Below are 6,818 nucleotides of genomic sequence, written 5' to 3'. Positions count from 1 at the left end.
ACTATTATGGCTTCTCTTCTTACTGAAAATTGCACTTCCCTACCTCCTTGATATCAGGGGTTCATATCAGTTCTTACACGACTGCTATTTAAATATTTTAAAATTATAAATAAATAAATAAATAAATAAATAAATAAATATTTAAAAATTAGAGCAGTTATGCAGATAAATGCTGTGTGTGTGTGTGTGTGTGTGTGTGTGTGTAAAATGTATCCTCTTACAAACTTACTTCTTCTCCACAAAATATCTGTTGACTTATGTGGTCCTGTGAGTGTTTTACTAAACATACCACAATTAACTCAATATACATTTAGTAAGAACCTACCATATGCCAGGATAGATCTGAGAGTACAGAAACTGTTAAAACTGGTACCTGCTCTTAAAGAACTTATAGTCTAAGAATAACACTCACATAATCAAATAATTAAAATTACAATAATTTGGTTAATGCTCAACCTAAAAAATTTGATTCTCAAAATAAAAAGTCATCTAAGGAAAAGCTATCAAATAAAATACAAGATCTAGTTCTTAGTTCATACTTTTGCAACACTTTTCAATACTATCATTCTACATATAGCTAAGATTATCATGCTTTCAAAAAGAGCAAAGTAGGGGATCCCTGGGTGGTTCAGCAGTTTAGCGCCTGCCTTTGGCCCAGGGCACGATCCTGGAGTACCAGGATCAAGTCCCACGTTGGGATCCTTTAATGGAACCTGCTTCTTCCTCCTCCTGTGTCTCTGCCTCTCTCTCTCTCTCTCTCTCTCTCTCTCTCTCCACGTCTATCATAAATAAATAAATAAATAAATAAATAAATAAATAAATAAATCTTTTAAAAAAAGAGCAAAGTAGAATGGAGAGTTGTTACCATAATTTGTTTCAAAATTATTTCTATGAAGGAATTTATTTATGTACTTTAAACTGACCATAGAAAACAGAAAAGGACAAAACTGAAACAGAGAATGTGTCTTTACTTCTTGATCCTTCTCTGTAGCTGTTTACATGGCTCAAATCAACTAAATGTTCCCCTAAATATTATGTACTTCCGAAGCCGTACTGATCTGAGTGAAAAATCAAATGGTTATTTTGGTACATATCATAAACACATCATATCATGTTTTAATCATATATTTAAAAAAATTAGGATACATAGTTGTATTGCCCCGATCTGCTTACTTTTTATTTTTTTTATTTTTTAATTTTTTTTAATTTTCTTTTTTTTAAAAATTTTTATTTATGATAGTCAGAGAGAGAGAGAGAGAGAGAGCCAGAGACACAGGCAGAGGGAGAAGCAGGCTCCATGCACTGGGAGCCCGACGTGGGATTCGATCCCGGGTCTCCAGGATCGCGCCCTGGGCCAAAGGCAGGCGCCAAAACGCTGCGCCACCCAGGGATCCCCTGCTTACTTTTTAATAAGCCATTCCTTCACACAGTGTTTCAATCTTGCTCAGAAGAAGAATTTTTATAAGAGTCTTGGGAAAATATGCTTCAATGAACTTATATTTCAAATACTTTTCTAAAATGAACACTGATCAAAACACTTCTTAAATTATGCCAAATTGGGTCTTCTTCTAGGTCTTGAATATTGATATCTTGAGTTTCTCTGCTGATTGGTAGGAATAGAGAGAGAAAAGCAGTTATTTGGAATGGACACACATAAAGATAATACAGCAGAAGGGAAAAATTGTGGACTAAGAACAGAAGATTGGTAAGTGACTCTTAGGGACAGAAGTCACACCCGAATGGATTATTTAGATGTGGGAACCAATGTAGATGTTGCTATCCTGAGGACCAAAATAGCATGAGAAGCTGTTTTCACACTGGGTTTGAAGAGGCCAAGGGAAAAAGTATTATTGGAGCCTTGTGAGAATGGGAACCATGGCATTTCATCAGTAGTAGAGGCCATTGAAGGATGAGTAGCTGAGAAACTATGGTATTGAGGTAAGGAGGGAGCTGGGGAAGAAAGTACCCCTCCTTCTGCTTTCTTATCTCCTAGTCATGCCTCCCATTTGAGGCCAGAGGGTGAAGCAGCTCAGATAACAGAATCTGTAGCATTCATCCCCTTGGGTCACAGAAAACTGAAGAGAAAGGCGAGGAATGAATGTTATGGGAGACATTCACACAGATCACCAGAGGAGAATTATTAGTGCCTGATACTTACGAGTGCTTCAAGTTTTAAGTGAGATTTTCTATGTTCAAGTTTTTTGTAAACTGTGATAGCTCTAGCAAAGTCAAATGAAATTCTAACACATTTAACCAGACTATAAACCTCTCCACTATATCAAAGAAGAGCTGGAGGGACTGACTATTCCTTCATTTCTCCAGAGACTGAGTGTTATAACCTTTCCCACTTCTTTCCTTCTTCAAGGGTGCTCTTGAGATTTATTCTGAACACATTTTAACTGGGTAAAAATATTGAACATGGGAGAAACAGCTTACACTATGATTTGTCCTACCAAACACACACCACACTCTAGCCTAGAAATGACCCTAATTATAAATAGGTATTATCACAAAATATCTATCATTGGCTATATTACTTTTTCTTTCTCTGTGCCTCCTGAAAATATATTTCACAGTGAAATAGCCTCATGATATGTTATTTACCATCATTTTATTTCTGTGCTGAATTTTGTTCCACTTAATTAAAGTTTATATTTTATAAAAGTGGAATGATGGCATGGATAAAAGTTACTACTCAGAAAAGCTTTTAATGTCAGAATTTTCTCATGTCAATCCCTGACACACTTACTGCTTTTTTGCCAGATGGGCTATGCCAAATCTCTGGACACTTGCTCAAGTCTTGATTAGTGTCTGATTCCCATCACAGCCATTTCCAGAGCTGTCTCTTAAGCTACTTCAAGAACCAGTGCATAATAATAATGCATTGCTTTTTGCATAGACAGTAAGTCCATAAAATTATCACATTCTGTTTTGGCAAACATGAGAGCTAAACTTTTATTTAGATTTCCAAAATTTTATTTTGCATGAGTAAATTGTATTCAAAACATAAAGTTACTTTATAGCGAACCTTTCTCATTTCTATTTACTTCTATTTTCTGCTACAGTTGTATCTATGAACTTCAGTCCCGGACCATAATCTGTGACCTACATTAGATCCCTCATTTCTCCTCTAGATTTCCAGAATCTTGATTTGAATGTTGCACTCATATTAAGACAGTTAATATGCTTTAAGGTGTAAGTACAAGCTCTGGAATTAATGGAGGCTTAAGCAATCATTATCTTAAATGATAAGAAATCCAGGTGAAGATGGTTCCAGGGTTGGTTGAGTACCTCAAAGAAGTCATCAGGGACTCATATGTTTTTAATTTTTCCACTCTGCTTGTGAGTGATAGATTTTCTCCTTATCACAGATGGCAACAGCAGCTTGGGGAGGACAGGTTGCTTATCTTTTTATCAGGGAAAAAACATTATTCTCTAAGCTTCTAGTAGACTTTTCTACTAGAAAAGTGGCTTATTGGCTAAAACAGGGTCATATGATCATTCTTAATCTAATCACCCACAAAGAGGCTTAGGGGTTTTATAATAGGCTGAAATGAATTATTATTTTCTTGGGGCTGGAATTGGAGCCTAAGCAGAAGACTCTAGATTTCTGGACAAAACCAGTGAAAGGATCCTGGGGGAGATCACTGTTGAGTTGGCAAACAAAGGAATCTGCTAGACACAGTACTTCTGTCATGTTTGTTGTACTGAATCCACTGCTTTGGCAAATATAGAAGCTTCCTTCTATTTCTCTCTCATTGCAATTTCCTTCTCTATCCTCCTAATATTATAGACACTAGAAAGTAAAACTCCACTATCTTATTGCTATGGATGGCCATGAGATACATTTCTGGCAAAGAGATCTGAGCCTAAGTGTCTGGGGAGGACTTCCTATTTTGAATAAGAAGGCAAAACACTGCAAGGTTTTTGTCCTTTGCCCTTCATTTTTGTCTTTGTTCCCTAATTCTGCTCAGATACAGATGCTTGACTTGAGGTGCACAGCCAGCTTACAAACATGAGATTGGAATCCCACACTAAGGATGACAGAATAGGAGGAGCAGGATGAGTCTCGGAAGACATCACTGAGCCTCCCAACCAGCCTTGGATTTCTGGTGAGCGATAAAAAAATAAACAAGCGATAAAAAATCCTGTAATTATTTAAGGCATTATTTGTATATGATAGGTAGCAGAACACAGTTTCTAATCAATATGTTAGCTATCTGGTCTGTTTAATTATTTTTATTGAGCTGGTTTGTTTCCGTGGTACCCTATGAAACACATAGGTATTTTTTAATCTTGACCTCATTATTCCATCTTGTTTTTTCCAAACCAACCAGTAGTTTCTAAAATGCAGTTTTGGAGGGGAATGGCTGGTCATTTCTCTGCTCAAAACAATTCCAGGGTAAATGGCATCCAAGGCTTCTATCCCATGAGTCTTGCCGACATGTCCATATTTATCTCTTACTTTCTTCCTACTTATACAGTAGCCATGCCAAATTAGCCTCCATTAATTATATTCTCTATTCTCCTATCTGCTACTTTTCTCTTCATGCTGTTTTTCTTTGTCTAGAATATCTTTCAATACTTTTTATCAAATTGTTGAAATTTTCATCTTTATGACCTAATCAAAGTGAATTCTTCTCCAAGATATATCCTACTGCTCAGAAGAATGTCCCACACACAGGTAGTGCCAAATAAGTGTTAGCTATTATTATCTCTCCCTCTCTTGCATTATAGGAAATATACTTTTATTAAATATAAATTGTGCTGTTTAAAAATACTTAATTCCATGCAGTTACTTGCCCCAGAAAATTTTGAACTCTTTGACGGTAGACTTTACTTGCATTGTAGGTGGTGAGTTAGTAAATTATACTCTACTTAAATTGGGTGCCATAACTTTTATCAGTTCTTGTTATAGAAGGATGGGTAAAACTAATCCATGACATGGAAGTCTTAGCACATAGAGAATTCAGGGATGACTCTTGTACTATTCTTCACATGAAGATATGTAACTATCCACATTTAGTTTAATTTGGGCCATGTGTAGGATTAAAGTTTCTATGACTCTTCTTAATCCCCTCTTATCCTACTTTCAAAAGTTAATGCAGTGATCTGAATACGCCTATGGCTATTAAAGAAATTAGATACATTATTTATAAACTTCAAAAATAAGAGGAAGCAGGGCCAGATGGGTCCACTGGTGAATTGTACCAAATATATCAGAAAGAAATTGTACCAGTTCTCTACAATTTCTCTTAGGATATGGAAACAGGGATAATATATTCTAAATAATTCAATGAAGCCAGTATTCCTAAAAACTAGACAGAGACATTATAAGAAAACAATACACCAAAATCAATAGATACAGAAAAAGCATTTGACAAAATTCAACATTCCAGTCATAATAAAAACTCTAAGTAAACAAAGAAGATAGGAAAATTTCCTCAACTTGTTTTTATCAGGGAAAAAACATTATTCTTGTTTTAGAACTTGTTAAAGTTGTTAAAGAACATCTACACAAAAAAACGTATAGCTAATATCATACTTAAAGGTAAGAAACTTGAAACTTTCCTCTCTCCAGGCGTCCTTGTGGGAGTAACATCCTCTTTAAACCCTGAGTGGCAATCCCTGACGCACCACCGTGATGCCCAAGGAAGACAGGGCGACCTGGAAATCCAACTACTTCCTTAAGATCATCCAACTTTTGGATGATTATCCAAAATGCTTCACAGTGGGAGCAGACAATGTGGGTTCAAAGCAGATGCAGCAGATCCGCATGTCCCTCCGTGGCAAGGCTGTCGTGCTGATGGGCAGGAACACCATGATATGCAAGGCCATCCAAGGGCATCTGGAGAACAACCCAGCCCTGGAGAAACTGTTGCCTCATATCCGGGGAATGTGGGCTTTGTGTTCACCAAGGAGGACCTCACTGAGATCAGGGACATGCTGCTGGCCAATAAGGTGCCTGCTGCTGCCCATGCTGGTGCCATAGCTCCAAGTGAAGTCACTGGGTCAGCCCAGAACACAGGTCTGGGGCCCGAGAAGACCTCTTTCTTCCAGGCTTTAGGCATTACCACTAAGATCTCTAGGGGCAGCATTGAAATCCTGAGCGATGTGCAGCTGATTAAGACCGGAGACAAAGTGGGAGCCAGCGAAGCCACACTGCTGAACATGCTGAACATCTCCCCCTTCTCCTTTGGGCTGATCATCCAGCAGGTGTTTGACAATGGCAGCATCTAGAACCCTGAAGTGCTTGACATCACAGAGGAAACTCTGCATTCTCGCTTCCTGGAGGGTGTCCGCAACGTTGCCAGCGTATGTCTGCCGATAGGTTACCCGACTGTTGCATCAGTGCCCCATTCTACCATCAATGGATACAAGCGGGTCCTGGCTTTGTCTGTGGAAACTGGTTACACCTTCCCACTTGCTGAAAAGGTCAAGGCCTTCTTGGCTGGTCCATCTGCATTTGTGGCTGCTGCTCCTGTGGCGGCTGCCACCACTGCTGCACCTGCTGCTGCTGCAGCCCCAGCCAAGGTTGAAGCAAAGGTAGAGTAGGAGGAATTGGACGAGGACATGGAATTTTGTCTCCTTGACTAATCACCAAAAAGCAACCAATTCAGCCAAGTTTTTGTGAAACAAGGAAATAAAGGCTTACTTCTCTTAAAAAAAAAAAAAAAAGAAACTTGAAACTTTCTCACTAAGATCAAGAACAAAGCAAAATTGTTCCTTCTCACTACTGCTTTTCATCATTGTGCTGGAAGTTGTAACTAATGCAATACAAGAAAGGGAAATAAGGGGTATGCAGGTTGGAAAGGAAG

General features: G+C 38.1%; 1 pseudogene; it reads left to right on the top strand.

Moving 5' to 3' along the window:
- The first annotated feature begins 5,571 nt into the window (after window positions 1-5,571).
- LOC144317239 (large ribosomal subunit protein uL10 pseudogene) lies at window positions 5,572-6,612 on the top strand (annotated as a pseudogene).
- Window positions 6,613-6,818: the final 206 nt, after the last annotated feature.

This window comes from Canis aureus, chromosome 7 (genome assembly GCF_053574225.1).
Source record: "Canis aureus isolate CA01 chromosome 7, VMU_Caureus_v.1.0, whole genome shotgun sequence".
In the NCBI taxonomy this organism is placed as follows: Eukaryota; Metazoa; Chordata; class Mammalia; order Carnivora; family Canidae; genus Canis; species Canis aureus.
Note: the sequence above shows the minus strand (reverse complement) of the source record. Positions and strands in the feature narration are given on the sequence as shown.